Here is a 17,421-nt window from a genome sequence, read left to right as displayed (position 1 = left end):
ACTTCTATACGCCTTTAATTTATACCATTTTATTTTTTTCTTTATTTCATAACTCTCTTTGCGATTAAAAAAAATCTCGAGATAGGAGGAATTCAAATTAATTAAGAAGACCGATCGACTTTCTTAGTAAACGTAACGCAGCATGCCATGCCAATTTTCAATTAGATTTAAGCTTAGTAGTAGAGATTTGAATACTATATTCTGGAGTCATCTAAATAATGACCAACAACATTGACGGACATAATTTACGAACAATGGAGTATATATATATATATATATATATATATATATAATAGTCGTAGAGCCCATGCGTTGTACGGGATAATACACCAATCTGAAAAATAAAATAAAAGAAACACCCTTTGAGAGTTAAAACTAAAACAGAAATAATAAAATAAACCAACCCTTTTCACGTTTAGTGGTATACGAAGTTACTTTCTGAAGGATTGTGTTTATGGGTAGCCTTTTGAGAGATGAAAGTTACGTCACCGAAAAGAATACGAGGAAAAAAAACAAAAAAATAGAGAAAAAATGAAAAATTACTATAAAAATGAGAGAAAAATCAAAACATAAATTTAATCTACTCACTTGTATCTAGGGATAGACGTACTTTCGAGAGCTCATGTCTAGTTATACACGTATTGCTTGAGATTTGAATAGACCCATATGTATGTGTATGATGATTCATATTTATAACTATCATATAGAATCTAGATAAAATATAAAATCATATTTGTTTTTTGAAAAGAAAATATAATTCATATATATCTATAAAATATTATCTAATCTATTTTCTAAAAATAGATATCTATAAAAACATATAACTTATATACATACTTTATCTTAAGGATGTCCACGTAACCGTATATTGAGTATATTATGTGAAAACATATATACTAATATATACTTATTTTCATGTTAATATTGTCGCGATGAAATATTAATTTTTATTTTAAAAAATTCAAGATTATTAAATGATATCTATACATGTAATTAAATCTTCTCATTCAATTCAAATACATCATTTTATATAAATTATCAAATTTAAAGAAATCAAGAAATCATATTTTATAATGAGATCTCTTTAAAAATTATTTTTTATTAAAAATAATTCCGAAAATATAAATAAATAAAAACCTAGAAAATTCCTTTGAGAAAATATATGCTAATATATACTTATTTTGATGTTAATATTGATATGATGAAATTTTAATTTTAATTTTAAAATATTTAAGATTATTAAATAATATCTACACATATAATAAATTAATGTTCTCATTTATTTCAAATACATTATGTCATAGAAATTATAAAAATTAAAGAAATCAAGAAATCAAAACTTATGATGAGATATCTTTAAAAAATATATTTTATTAAAAATAATTTCGAAAATAAAAAATATAATCTAGAAAATTCATATTGCCTTAAATTGGCGATCACTATAATATCCAAAATATTTTATGATATTTTTGGTCTTTTAAAATGGAATATTATAATCGAAAATAATTTCAGATGATTTTGTTGCTATTTTCATAATAAAAGATATTTTCAAATTTTAAAAACTCAAAAAATCGAGAAAATTCCATTCAGAAACAGAGCGTTCTGAGGTTATCTGACTGGATCCTCCTCGTATCTTGCTTATATATATATATATATATATAGATGCTAAACTCGCATTGAAATGGTTATGTATGTAAAGATGTTTCAATTGTAGAAGATAATTTTATTGATATAATTAACGAAAAAGACAAGATAAAAAAATATTAATGTATTCACAGGCCACATAAGCTAACGAACAATAAAAAGAATATTTGGCACTGTATGATGAAACTCTACAAGAAAATTCTAAAATCTCATAATTATATGATTAAGACTTTCTTAGTCAACTTATTTGGTATTGAAGTTTGGTTTTCCTTACTTTTTTCATGATCTTATAAACTAATTATACCCCTATAGTTCATAAACCAACATCCATATTATACATCTAATTTAATGTTCTTCTTCTCCTTTTACCTTTCGAGCGACGACTTCTTAACTTGCAGAATATAGGGTGGATCTCATTTTACTCAAGTTGCGATTTTCTTCTTGTTTATTCATATATATATATATATATATTGTATTACGCTTTTATGGTGTACCTTGGTTTTTATTTTCGATGTTGAGATAAAGTTGATCTCAATAAGATTTCATTTGGGAGTGTTCTCTTCATGAGTGTTTTCTCGATATCTTTTAGATAGAAACAATACATATTTGGTAAAACTTTTCAAAATCATGATTTTGGTTAATATCTAGTCATTGCAAAAATAATTTTCTCTAGCATGTTAATTTTTGTCCATTACATGAGAAGCCATGGGCTTAGAATAATAAAATAAAAATCATAATAACTAATAATTAAGCGGCGTTGGTAGTTTTACCACGAGTATCAAACTTGTAACATTTTGGATACCAGGTAAGGGTGAACATTACCTAGCAACACTCTCGTTTTTTAGCATGTTAATTAATAGGTGATTTTAAAAAATAATTATACTTATTCTTTACTTCAAGCGTCAATTTAATTTCAGTAATTCTAAATCAGTATGTCTTACAATTTTTTAACATATTCTAAAATTAATACTTATTTTTAGTCAATTCTTTTAACAGTTCTATATATTAGTAACAACGCTCCCAAATTAAACCTAGACAAAAAGGAAAAATAATGATGAAGCAAAGGCTTTGTTTACTCTTTGTCGGTGTAGTGGTTTACCGCCTACTGTTATATTAGTCGAAGGTAATCCATCATTTTCATTGTATAGAAAGCAGTTGTGAACATAGTCTACAGTAAGCCTGTTTACATCAATCGTAGGTTAACATTGGATGATATTACTGGAAGTCGTAATTCATTTCTGATAATAGTGCCAGTGTCTTGCTAATACCCTGTCTCGAACCACTGTCTCTCACTGTCCCTATAGTTGGAGTCACCCCAAGTCATTATATATACGACCAAAATTTATCCCGGTAATGCGAGTATTCTATATGTGCAATTTAGAGTAAGCTGTCTGATGAAGTTGTTTTCATAAAAAAACGTATGCATGCTTCCTAATGCTACCTTTTAACAGATGAGGAAGTTATCAATATGAGTAGGGAAATCACAAGATGAAACCCAGACTGAACAGATGGCAAGAGATAGTATTTACGCATGTTGTTAATTACTTATCTTAACTGGAAAGGTGAAGGCTTTATTTCAAATCATTTTCTTTTATTTTATCGTTAAAAAGTTCTCCTCTATGCATAGGTCCTTGATGATTTGTATTAACTAATTGATCCAACTTTTTGGATAAGATTTAATTTCCCTGGGAGAAACATGAGAGGATAACATATATAAAATCGTTGGTAATATTTAAACACCCTTGAAATGAATGAGTACTTATCAATTAGTTAGTTAATAGCATGTGGGCCCATAAATGGAAAAGATACTTTAGCAAAAAAATGAGTTGCACTACAATTATTTTGACAGAAATGATATATGATCAGCCTATTGATTAAGATTAATTTTTATTTGAATGTCAACTTGACAATAATATAAGGTAATTTTAATGAATTTTGATATTATGTGCTATAGGCAAAGCATGCTCACTAGCTAGAAGCTCGATTTACCGATGAATCACATTTATAATTTTGTTTGACATGTATTTTGTTACTTGAAAGTCTAGCGGACTTCACCTAATCCAGCTCGAATCAGATCGGCCCTCTAAGATAATAAAACTCTTCCGACATGAATTTTCTTCATTCATAAAATATTTTAGTTACTTATTTAGAAATTGACAATGACATTGTACGTGACATGAGTAGTGATGTTTAATTAGCTATTGTTTGGAGGAAAGGGGAATAGTGTAGTAATACAAGTCATTTATTTGGAAACAAGAGGTCTCAACTTCGATCCTCACTTCACTAACAGGATTCGCCGTATCCCTTTATTTTCTTTTTCTATTTTTTTATTAGATTGTGAGCGCTATTCTTGTAACCCAAATATATATTGGTAGGCATTATAGAAGTGGGTCATTCATGCAGGACACTGGATAGGAGGGGATTTGGTCTAAAAATACGTGTTAATATGGGAGGGGAATAAATTAAAACAAAATAAATAAATTGCCACGCACTGTTCATCTTCCTCCGTTCCCTAGAGCTTCCTTGGCTTGAATGCTTCAGATGTCTCCGGTGTAACTCCCCCAAGCATCCAATGCGGGTGGGTACTCGAGATGCTTTCGGAGCTGAAGAAGAACTTGGGTCTCGGAAGCTTGCAGCTGTTGGGTCCTCGGGATAACAGACAAGCTCTATGAAAGAACCACAAGAGCGACGAACCCCGACACACCCATTGAGGAAAAGATCACAACTTTGAATTAATTGTCGGAGGGGAAGAGACAGACAAACCGTGCCCATGACCCATCTTTTCTTTTTATCCTTTTCCTTTTTTTGGTGAAAGCCCATGACCCATCTGAGGATTATCTCCAGACAGAGGACTTTCCACCAAGACGAGGAGCCGGAGGGAGATAAAGGGAGAGGAAAGATGGCGTCCATGTTCGTCTCCGATCTCGATCTAACTTCGATTGAACCATCATTGAGGGTTCAATAGAGGAGGCGAAAGGAGATATTGGCTTTTAGGGTTTTAGGGTTTCGTCAAATCGAAATTTGAGGTGAAATTTGATTTGATTTCTTGCTCGAGGTTTGTCAAATCAAAATCTGAGACTCACCTTGGCTCGAGATGTATTACCATGAGTTGTAATTGGCTTGTCTTGGGTGGGATGGCCATGGAAGTGAAGTGAGCAGTTAGAGGAGAGGAGAGAATTGCGTGAAAATGAGGAAGAAGATGAACAGTGTTTCGAGGAAGGGGCGGGATAAAATTGAAAACTTTTAAAAATTTTAGATCGTTTTGAAATTTTAAAAAGTTTGGAGTAGTGTTAAACAGAGTATAATTCTGTTTCCAAACAGACCCTTGCCCAAAATTTGTATATATGTATGTATGACTGTATTACATTTTCCTTTTTGAAATTATAGCATGACATTAAGTCATTTGATATTTTAATCCGAACACTTAATATTTCAATTCAAGTGCTTAATACTAAACAGTTGAATTAAAATATTAAAATTTTAAACTAAAAGTATTAGTTTATTAAGATTGCGTTTGGTTTTCGAGATAGATCATGATCCAACTCAATTTGATTTTGTATAATGATTGCAAGTGTTGATAAATATATGAATGAATGAAAAATATATATATATATATATATGTATATATAGATATGAAAGTAAATAGAGTATTTATATTAAAAAATTAATTATAAAAATGGTTATGAAAAAGTATGAGTGAGAAATTATTATTAAATTAAGAAAAAAGACAAAACAGTAATAATTGTAGTATTGAATTTGGGGAAAAATAAATTTATATTTGAAAACCAAACAAAGTCCGTTTTGATAGAAGATGATGTCGTCCCTTGTTCATGGTATACAAGACATCAACCAAATTCCGAGCTGTAAATGCGAGAAAGTTACGTTAGCTTCCTTTACTCTCTTTCCTACCTCTCCTCTAGCAGAGAAACCATAGCTGCAGCTGCCCTCACCGGCGTATCCGACTACACCACTGCCGGGATTGGGAAGCTGGCGCCTCCCTCTATTTGCAAGATATCTTCGATCCTAGTGGCTCTTCTCCCTTTCCCTTCTCCTCTCTAATCTTTCCTCTATTCGGACATGTGAGGAGGGGGGGGGGTGGTCTCTCCGATTAGGTCTTGGTCACGGTCCTCCATCGCTCGACGGTCACGGCGTGAGTCACGGTTGCAATTCTCGGTCTCCTATCTTGCACGACGTGAGTAACGACGCCCCTAAATGGCATGGGTCACGGTCTCCACTCATGGGTCTCGGTGGTGGATCACATTCCCAACAGGATCCTTCCTTTCGGTGGGTCACTTTCCTGACTTCTCCGCTTCAGTTTGAGTCAGTGGATGTGCTGGTATGTATAACAGAGGTCGTAACGGCCTTACTCCTCCTCTTCTTCACTTTCGGCTCCTTAAAGACGATGTGTAGGGGTGTCCCCTGATGGAGCAGCCTCTCGCTCCCTGTCGTGGTCATGCCTCCTCCATCATTGCCCTAGATCTGCTGTAGCGAGGGAGGGCAGTACTCCTCTCCTTTGTTGCCGGAGAGCGTTGTCTTGTTGAATTAGTCAGCCCAGGTCAAGCATGCCCGACCTAATCGGAACTATCATCCAACGTTCAACCCGACCGTCATTTGCTACGACCCGACATGGCACGACATGTCCGACCCGATTGCAATTTTTCGACCGACCTGAGTGCCATCAACACCGACTCGACTGGATGACCTCCCTATCTGTCTAAATCCCCCCTAGATGGCGGCTTCTCTTTTGTGGACAACCGTCATCACACATGCGATGGAATCCCCGCCCTCCACCTTAAAGGATAAGACTCCTAGATCAATCTATCGTACCAACCGCCTGTAACCAACCTTTTGTGGCTATGGTCTTTTTTTTGTCGGCCTTTACAGGTTTCGGCTCCCTGATAACAGTTTCTGGTATGAACCGATCAAGGAAGCTTGGTAGATTGATTTGATAGTCTAGCTTATATTGATTAGTTAGGCTGCTATTGGTTTGAATCGACCAAAGGAACCTCACTGAATTGGTTTGAATGTTTAGGGATTCGGCCATTTAGAAATTGGTTGATAAAATTGATCTAGAGATTTGACCTGCGAAGGGTTCCTGCGCTGGATACCGGTTCAAGATTCCTCTTGACTCTGCTTCTCTATGTAGCAGTCTTTATATGAATTGCGCTATCAATTGTTTCCCGATTTTCACTGTGGTCTATATAGAGTTTATCTCATGAGGTTGAGAATGTCTACAACATCTTGATGGATTTATGCAATTGTACTTAGGTTCAATTGATTTGCTTTATTTGCATGTTATTTTCCTTTGCAGTGATCTAGGTGGACATATTGTATTACTATCTCTGTAATGTACCATCTTGAACTTTTTCTCCTTGTATCCGTTTTTGTGATTTATGGGCATTTATTGATTTTTTAGCGGAAAAAAAGGTAGCAACCAAATTTCAGGTATTTTTTATTAATTATAATTTTTGCCACGATAACTAAAAGACAAAATTCTTTTATCTCTTTACTATTATTATTTATTAAATTTTTGTGGAAGAGAATGCAAGAGAGAGGCACCCAAAGAAAAGTATGAGAAGATATTTTCTTTTTTCTTTTTTTGCTAGGTAAAGTGATTCATTAAAGAAAAGTTACGATTACACTAGGTCTGGATACCCTTCAAAGATACATAGCGAGTGAAAATTTGACAATGAGCCATAATGGCCAAGTCACGAGCTAGAAAATTTTATGTTCTAGGGATCCAGGAACATAATCAATCCGAAAAGTACTTAAGAGACATAATTATATTCAAAACTATGCTTCTAATCTCCAATGATGAGTTTTGTGGGTGGAAAATGGCTTCTATCAACAGCAATGTGTGGCATCGTAGCTAGATTTTCTTCAATCCCCTTTCTGCAACAATGTTTAGGGCGATGAGGGTTGCTCGGGCCTTTGACTGGAGTAGTTTTGCTTCATTCGAGATTTGGAACCATGATAATGCTGGTGGTCGATTCGGGTGATATAAAACTCTCGATAGGCATGATCTGATCATATTCCAAGATGCATCTATATTGATGATGGTCCAGTCGAGTCCAGTGGGCTCCTAAGAAGCTTCGAGTTGTAAGGGTGAAGTGCGTGAGTTTTCTTCTTGCTGCATCTTGCTATGTCCACCCCGGCTGTGCTCCTTGAAAGATCTCTTGATTCTTTTGATGGTTTCATGAAGATCTGTTATTTTACCAGCATGCAAGACATCATTATGTGAGTTCTATAGTTGGTAAAAAGTGATTGTTGCATACAAAGAAAACATGGTCTTATCATAAGTGTTTGTAAATAAATTATTTGGGGGCCAAGTAACAAAATTTATCAGATCCTTTGAACTAGTACGTAGGATTAAATCTGACTGGATATCCCATGGTGATTCCTTCCAAGCAACTTGATAAAAGATACAATCTTTATAGATATGATCTAGTTTATCAGAGCTGGTTTGGCAAAGAGGATAGGGGGTATTCTCTTCGCTAAACCAGAGGAGGCATTCATTAGCAATTCTCGAAAGGTGGAGTTTAATGCATTCATGTATTTTTAGATTCCAAATGATTTTTCATACTATTCCGCTCTGATTTTGGAATCTATGTTGCTAGTCTAAGATGTAGAAGGATTTGACAGAATGCTTCCCTGAAGTGGCTGGTGTCCATACTGTTGAGTCTTCGAGATCCTCTTGGGCCAGGTGCATCTTTAAGATGTTCTCCACTGTCTGTTGCTCAAAGAGATTTATGAGTAGTGGGGTGTTCCATCTCTTCGGGTAGAATAGCATCAAATCACGCACCTTTAACTCCGAGTTTGGAGCTACACTTGTTTTAGGGAGGGGTTTGCAATCGGAATTTCCTGGAATCCACAGATGTAGCCAAGCTGAAATGGTTGAGTCATCACCTCTTGTGTAGCAAGTACTTACCCGGATGTGTCCTTACACCATTGGAGGCCTTTCCATATTAGCGAGGGAGAGGGTCGGTTGGAAGAATTTAAAAAGTTACCATACTTTACCTTTACAGCCCTGCCTGCCAGGCTATCATTTGATTTTGTTAGTGTCCAAGCTGTTTTGGAAAGCATAGCTTTGTTTAAGTCTTCTGCTCTTCGAAAACCTAGACCTCCCTTTGATTTCGATTGATAGATGTTAGCCCAACTCGTTGGTGTATAATAGATGCCCTCCTCCTTGCTTGTTCCCCACCAAAATCTTCTTGTCACTTTGTCAATAGTGTTTAACGTTGATTTTGGTAATCAAACAGTGACATAGAGATTGTGGTACTGTTGATCACCGAGTTAATTAAAGTGGCTCTGCCTGCCCAGGAGAGTGCTTTTGCCTTCCATGAAGCAAGTTTGCTCTTGATTTTGTCTATTAGGAATTGGAAAGATTCCTTCTTTCTCTTGATGAACATCGGGTTACCCAGGTATTTGGCATCTTGATGCGGCAGAAGTGGCGGCAAATCGGTACCTGGAGAAAAATAGGTTCTGATGACTCTATCTCAAGGAAAACGGCCTCCGGAGAAAAATCGGTACCTAGAGAAAAATCGCCATGATTTTTCGATGTTTAAAGCAAATTCCATCGTTTAGGGTCTCAAACGGGCATTTTGTCGTTTTTAGGGTGTTTTTGCAATTTTGAAAAAGTTTATTTCTTTTCGTGCAATTTAAGTTTTTTTAAGTCCCTATTTAAGCTTTGTAAGCCCTAGGGCTAAAATGGTTGTCTTTTTTATCAGTGAATAAAGTTCAAAGCTTTCGTGCTCTTTGTCTAATCTCGGAGTCGATTCGAGTTTGATGCCTCTTTCCTGGTATTAGTAGAATTAACGGATAGTAGAAGGTCGTAGTTCCGGTATTCGTGCGCGAACCAACGGGTCTGTGACAGGTTACTTACGTGTATGTTGCGTCACATCTTCTTTTAGTTTCCTCATTCCCAAGATGGCTTTAGCATTTCTCTTCGTATATGCGTTGGCATTTTTGGAGAAGAAGAAGCCTGATTTAGAAAGGTTGACTACTTGACCCGACCAAGAGCAAAATTTGTCGAGGATTCCTTTTATAGTTCTTATGTTTGCTTCAATTGCTTTTGAAAGGATGAGGAGGTCATCAACAAACATAAGGTGTGAGATTTGTGGCCCTCATCTGCTTATCTGTATGCCTTTGATGTTACCATTGGTTTCTACCCTATCAAAGAGACGATACAATATTTCCATTGAAATTACGAAAAGATAGGGCGAGAAAAGGTCTACATGTCTAATACCTCTGGATGGTGAGAAGTATTTGTGAGGCGATCCATTCAGTAAGATAGAAAAGGAGGATGTCGAGATACATTGGTAGATCCACGATATGAATGTTGGATGGAATACTAGTCTGTCCAGAATCTTGATAATGATGATCCATTCCAACTTGTCGAAAGCTTTCATAAAGTCGATTTTCATTCCTATCCATTTCTTTCGTGCCTTCGTTTTCCTCATCGTGTGCAGGATCTCTTAGGCAAGTAGTCCATTCCCATTTATCCATCTTCCTTCTATAAATGCGGTCTGGTTCCGGGAGATGATTTTGTGGAGCAGTGGTTTGAGTCTATTTGCAATTGTCTTGGAGATAACTTTATAGCTTGCATTGTATCTACTGATGGGTCTGAAGTCTTTGAAGGTGGAAGCTCCTTGGCATTTCGATGTGAGGCAAATAAATGTGTTGTTCCATTCCCTGAGAATGTGGCACGATCTAAAGAAGTTCTTAACAGCTAATAGGATGAGTGGTTTCACTGTTTCCCTATAGTGCTTGTGGAACAGGGAATGAATTCCGTCAGGTCCTAGTACTTTGAAATTTGGGATAAAGTTTAAGGCGATGAGAATTTCCTTGTCGTCTGGAATTTGAGTTAGGCCTTGATTCTCTTCCTAGGTTATGGTGGCGTTTATGAGTCTTTCTAAATCAACGGGAATTGTTGGATGTGAGGTATGGAAGAGCTCTTGGAAGTTACTTAGGAAATAGTTGTATATTCCTTTGTGGTCTTGTCTCCACACCCCCTTATTGTCCTTAATGGCTGCAATATGATTAGTTTTGCGTCGGACGATAGTTGAGAGATAGAAGAATTTAGAGTGCGTTTGGTTTCAGACTTAAAGTAACTTTGATTTTGATTGTGGAAAAGGAAAAATGAGATGATATTATAAATTTGACTTGGGAAACGTGTGTTTTTGTTGTGTAGTGGGTAGAGTTAAAATCAAAATCACGATTCTAAAATCAAACTCCGAAACCAAACGGACCCTTAGAATTTTTGTCCCCTTCTTTCAGTCAGAGTTCCCTCGATTTCTGCCCCAAATAACATCTTTCCTGATGATATTTTCTTCTAATTTGGCCATGAGTTTTTCTTCTTGTTCTTTGGTTTCCGGCGTTGGGCGCTAAGCTTGGATTTGCTCAATTCGTTCCATGATTCCAGCAATGTTAGTGTCGCAAAGACCAAACACCTCTTTGTTCCATTTTTTGAGGTCTTTCTTTATTGTTTTGATTTTGGAAGAGAGTTGGTACGCTTTTAAGCCATGCACTATTCTATTACAAGCATTTTGTCTCTGGTCCAAGCTTCCTCGAAACAGAAGGGTCTAGGTTTGACATAGGAATCCATCTAAAACTTTAATAGAATAGGATTATGGTCAAAGCGAATTTGCGGGAGGTGAAAGACCACCGCTCTTGGAAATACAGTTCTCAATTCATTATTAGCAACGGTTCTGTCTAATCTTTGTTTTATGAAAGCTAGGCCTAATCTTTTATTATGCCAGGTAAAAGGATTTCCAGTGAAACCAATATGGTTTAGCAAAGTGTCAAGGAAGGATCGTGAAGATGAAGCAAAGTTACGACCTCTTATCTTATCAGATGCAACACATATTTCACTAAAATCCCCTATTAACAGCCAAGGTCGATCAATAGAATCAGCAAGTTCAACTAGTTTGGACCAAAAACGTGGTTTTTCATGCAAATAAGGTGGTCCATAAATAGCTGTAAGAATCCAAGGGGCTGGCAGGACATGGTGTTCAACAATAGCATGAATGTAGTATAAAGAAATTTGAGAATTGTTACCTTAAGCTCAGTATTCCAGAGTAAGCACAAACATCCTGCTGTATTTCAGGAGTCTACCGAGAAAATGACATCGAGGTTGCAACGCTTTGCTATTTTGTCGCAGTGGCTGGATGAAGCTTTAGTTTCGGATAGAAAGATCATACTAAGTCTATGCTTCTGTACGAGGAGGCGCAGAGCTCGAACTGTCGGTTCTCCCCATATACCCCGACAATTCCATGCGAGTAGACCCATGGCTGCTCTGGAGGCTTGATAAGGCCCGCCTCCTCGGCCATTTGGATATCATCGGTGTTGGATTCTTGTTTCCCCTCCTCCTCGTAATAATCAGTCATCATCTGTTAGGGTTCCATCTGCTCTTCCATCTGTTACCAGTGTATACCATATTGTATTACAAGCCATTAGTCACCGTGGCCACTTCCTATCCGAGGGTTCATCATTTGTATTGATTTCAATCTCCCTTCCATGGTTCTCCGATAGTTTTAGCTATTTTGTTAATGGTATTGGAGTAGGGCGCCGAGAATTTAAGGAAATCTTCTATCGTCATCTCGAATTTTCCTTTCCTTTTTGGAAATGTGATTACGATCTCCTCGGTGGATTTAGAATCGGCTGTGACTGTTTGGCCGGATTGCTTGCTGGAGCCGCGGCCCTTGGGTCGGCTATCAAGTGGGCTAGCTGTTCGAAATGGGCTAGGAGCAAAATGGGTAGCCGTGAAAGTGTGTGGGCCGGTGGCAACTTGACTAGCTGAGGACATGTGTGGGCTAGGGTTTTGATATGGGCTGGTCGGTTGTGGATTATGGCTTCGGAATGGGCTGTTCTCTTGTCGGTATTGGGCCTCCACCTGAGCTTGCTAATCCACGATTCCTGAATACATGGTATCGATTTGCAGAGCCCACGATCCGCTTCTTCTCCTAATAACCTTCTTCCCCTTGCTCCCCAGATTAGCCATACACAAAAAAACTATCCTCAGTGGCAGATGGGCTATCTACTCCTCCAACGGTCATAATGTTAAAGATTATACCACCTACCGCCACAATTAAGTTCGTGTTGTCAATTCCTTCTATTCTTCAGTCGATGATGTCTGATTGAACCTCCACTCTATTTTTTGGGTAGTAGCACCATGGAGCCGACCTTAGGTAGGAGTTTCAAATTCGGGTTTGTAGGTAGCCGAGATCGGCTTTGGCATTGGCGACGATGGGGTAGCAGTGGGTTCCTTGGCTAGCTGCGGTGGTAGGAGGTCTGCCTGGAGGTCGAATTGCAACCATGGGCCATAGAGATCGAGAGTCACTGGAGCTTCCGACGTACAGTGGGCTTGGTTGTGACCAATTGTTCCGCAGTCGTAACAGAAGGTTTTTAGGTGTTCGTATTTGAAGAACACCCAAGTAGCCACACTGTTTTTCCTTCTGATTAGGAGCCCAGGGTATAGTGGCTGTGTAATTGGGACCTTAACAAGCGCCCTTGGTGTGACGTAGCACTTCGGAAGCGTCTCTGAGTCCTTCCAATCTATTTACAACACCTTCCCTACTCTTTGTGCTAGCTTTATGATGTTTTCCTTGGATTGCAATTCAGGTGGAATGCCTCTAATTTGTATTCAGAATGAGATAGCGTCAAATTCAATTTCTTCCAGCGATATTGCTCAATCCCAGCAAGTAATCATCATATGAGCCCCTTGGACCGACCAAACTCGGTCCTTTTCAACGTAGAGCATGTCTCTTTTGTCCTTGAAGAGGCAAATGAGAATGTCATTGGTGTATTTTTTTGGTGTAATGGTGACGCCCTTCTTTATGTTCCAAGCTTGTAGCAGGCGGGGGATGACGCTTTTTAGAGGTGGGGGCTTAAAACCGAAGGGTTTGATGAGTAGGATTAATGAGATTTGGTCTTGTATCTCCACTTCGTTGGTTGGGAGGTCTAGGATGGCTTGGCCATGTGTCATGGACACTTGAGAGTCGAACATTTCAGCAAGGGAGGTGTCGAAATCAGTAGGGTCCATTGGTGGTATGGTGTCATGCGGTTGGAGGGGAGGCTGGGGACTGGTTGATGGGTAAGATTGTAATTTTGGTTTATTTCTCTGGTTAGCAGTGTAGTGCTGAGGATGTGTTAGCGGAGGAGAAGGGGTGCTTAAAAGGGTGTTTAGTGCCATTAACATTCATGCAGAGTGTTGGTGTGGAAGTAAGGTTGATTGGATTGGTTGTTGTCGGATGTTGGAGAGCTGAAGGGGGTAAGGAGGGGCAGTTGGGCATATTGAATGAAGTAAAAGAACTGCAGGGCTGGAGATCAATGATAAGATTTGTGGCGAATAGGAGATACAGACTGAGAGATCTTCTGTGATGGTTGTTACTGGATTGAATGCACGAACTTAATGTTGTTTGTTGTTGCTTGAATGTTGTAGGTTGTCAAGTGATCAGGTGAAGAATCAGAGCAAAAGAGTAGCAGGAGAAGGAGATGAAGGAGAAGATGGAGATGGAGATGCTTTCAATCAAGGAAAGAGTAGGGAGAGAGAGGCTCTCAATTTAGGAGAGAGAAGTTTTTTTCTTTATGAGAAGTGATTCTCATAGATTATAATGTGGGGTTGACAAAAGCCAGCCATTCCTCAACTGTTCAACTTTTCATTAAAATAAATAAATATGCGGCTCTTTAATGTACTATAAATTCGTGATTTCGCTCCGCTTTTAATGTTAACATTTACCTTCATATTCACTTCACTGGGACCCCGTCCCCTCAATTCAAGCACATGAACAATGAGAAACGAAGAAATAATGTACTGACCATAAAGAGTCATATCATGTGGCCCCGTGATCCACTTGTGCAATATATATCTGATTTTGAGGCCAACCTTCTTTTCCATTCTTCTTCCACACTGTGATGATATATAATATATTCTCCTAGGTCCAGCATTTTACGCGTTCTTTAGTAGAAAATAAAAATTTCAGCTTAAAAAAAAAGAAAATGAAAAGGTTTATTCCATGTTGACCCTCCACCAAACATCATTAGGTCATAAACATTATTATTGCATTGTCTAACTAATAAAACAAGAAATTCATCAAAAAATCTAAGATGCAGATTAGGTTTTATTAAACTAGATTCAGATTGATATGATGAAGAAATCTAAGTCAATGGAGGTCATCACATTATTTTGATTCAAATATATTTATCAACAGGTATACTTAGTGTCTTTTTTTTTTAATAAAAGAGGTTCATAAGTCTAATAAATAGATAGAAAAATGAAATAGGCACGGAAAGTTTCAGTTACAAAACTCAAAATCTTTTATTTGCATACTAGGCTATTGAACCCGTACATTGGATATATTTATTTCTTTATAATAATAATAATTATTATTATTGTGATTTAAAATCTATATTGCATATTAATTAATTAACATATTTAAGATTCTACCTCTATTTATTAGGATGGATACAATTATATATATACTAGTCTTCTTTCACCCGTGTCTCGCACGGGTAATTTTTCTACAGAGATTTGTTGAACTTTTTGCTTTAAATGTGATTATAATTTTATTTTCCAATAATTTTTTATGTTTTTCAAATTTAATTATAGTTTCATTTTAAATAAAGTAGTTTTCAAAAACTATGTAGGATATAATGTACACATAATTTTATTGTTGCTTTATGAGCATAAATAATTAATTTGTTATATACAACATAAATTTTATTTGTTACAATAAATATTTCAACATAAATTTAAAATGATAGGAGCTTTGTATTGCAATATATTAATAATATTTTGAACTTTTTACTTATAAATTTTAATTCAATTATATAAATTGTACAGTTAACCTATTACTTGAAAATTAATTTTTTGCAAATAATATTTTCCAGATTGAGGACAAAAATACCTACATAGATTAATTCAAGTAAAGTTTATACGAAATCCAAAGTACAGATAATCGTAACTTAATGCACATAAAATAATTAATTTGTTATACGTAATATAAATTTTATTTGCAATAATTAAGTTAAATTTAAAAAATAGGAGATTTGTATTGCAATAGTCTAATAATAAATTTAACTTTGTAATAATAAGTTTTAGTTAGTTTATAAATTGTACAATTAGCCTAGCAATTAAAAATTAATTTGTTACAAATAAAATTTTCTAGAATGAGGGCGAAGATACCTACATAAATTAATTCAAATAAAATTTCATTACTAATTTAATTTCAATTTGACAAAGATGTCAGTATTTAATTTAAATATTGACCCTTTAAATCCTATTTCAATAGACATTTACATTTTGACCTAATTTATTTCATATATATTAACCTTTCTGCCCACATATCATTAAAAATTTACTTATCTAATCATATTTATTGCAAGGGATACAATTACATATATATAGATATAGATGGAGCGAATACTATCAGGGTGATGACTTAGTGGTTTTAAACTCACTCCCATATGATTTGGAGACCCCCAAGTCTCGAGTTCGAATCCTCCATGGACATATGCTAGGGTGGGCTATTTGACTTGGGCATGGGGTCATCTCCAACTTCTATGAACTATACTAGGCCCATACACTAACGGGGCCAATACTTGCGCTAGTCGTTCAATTCATCTGATATGTTCGCGATTGAATACAAGAGTTCGAACATTGCGTAGTGAAAGACGGCAATGTTGTCATCACTGCTATCCACCATTTTACTTATAAAAAAATATAGATGGATTTATGATACAATAATATAAGCAATAGATTCGCTTTTTTTTTCCTTTGTTGCAAAAATCTGAAATATAACTGCCTTCTAGCTTTTGGCCAATTTAAACATGAGTTGCTTTGACTTTAAGGCATGGATCTCACTGCAGTGGGACACATAACCAAGAGTTTCCGAAGTCGATTCTTATCAATGAGATTTTTGTGTTCCTATTTTTTATTTTATTTTTTTATCTTTATAATAGGCCCATAAACTTTCATTATGATTAAAAAAAACATGAGTTGCTTTTGTTTCCCAATTATTATTATAACCTCAGGTTTTACATCTCTGCTCAAATTTATTATTTGTTGTTATATCCTATTTCATTTAAAAGGGTAGACGGTTAAAAAAAAAGCAGTAGAGGAGAAAATTGATCAGATTTTGGAGGTAACCCGTAATGGGTTTTCTGATTTTTAAATTATTTATGTTACCTTTTTTTAAAAGAAAATTCCAATTGAAAATTGACAACTTCTAATTATTTATATAAAAATAAATTTTAAATTTTAAAAAAGCTGTGCAAAATCAAATTTTCACATTCACACACACACATATATATATATAATATAAATTTAATATGAATAAAACTTGGCGCAGTGGCACAAGTCACCATCTAAAAATGATGGGTGATCGAGTTCAATCTTCGCTAGTGAATTTTTCATACCGCTTTATCAACTTTGGCTAGTCTTGTATTAGCCTATTAGGCCATGAGCTTCACTTATGTAGAAGATAAGATTAATAATTTTAACGAAATGGACCTCTTCAACTTTTTTTGAAACAAAAACGATTTTTAAAGAGTAACCAGATAATTAAATTACTTTAATATTTTAAATATTTTATTTTATTTTATCAATATCAAAAAATAAAGATTAAATAATAAACAAATTCAGATGGGGAGGACGGAGATATTCGGCAGTGTTAGAAACGGACAAACGGAGAGCAGACAGCAAACAGTAGAAAGGAACCAACTTCCTTCCTCTCTCCAGTCCACTGCTTCATCATCATCCTCCCCTTCTCCTTCCTCGCC

The sequence above is a fragment of the Punica granatum genome, chromosome 1 (genome assembly GCF_007655135.1).
Source record: "Punica granatum isolate Tunisia-2019 chromosome 1, ASM765513v2, whole genome shotgun sequence".
Taxonomy (NCBI): Eukaryota; Viridiplantae; Streptophyta; class Magnoliopsida; order Myrtales; family Lythraceae; genus Punica; species Punica granatum.
This window is presented reverse-complemented; position numbering follows the sequence as displayed.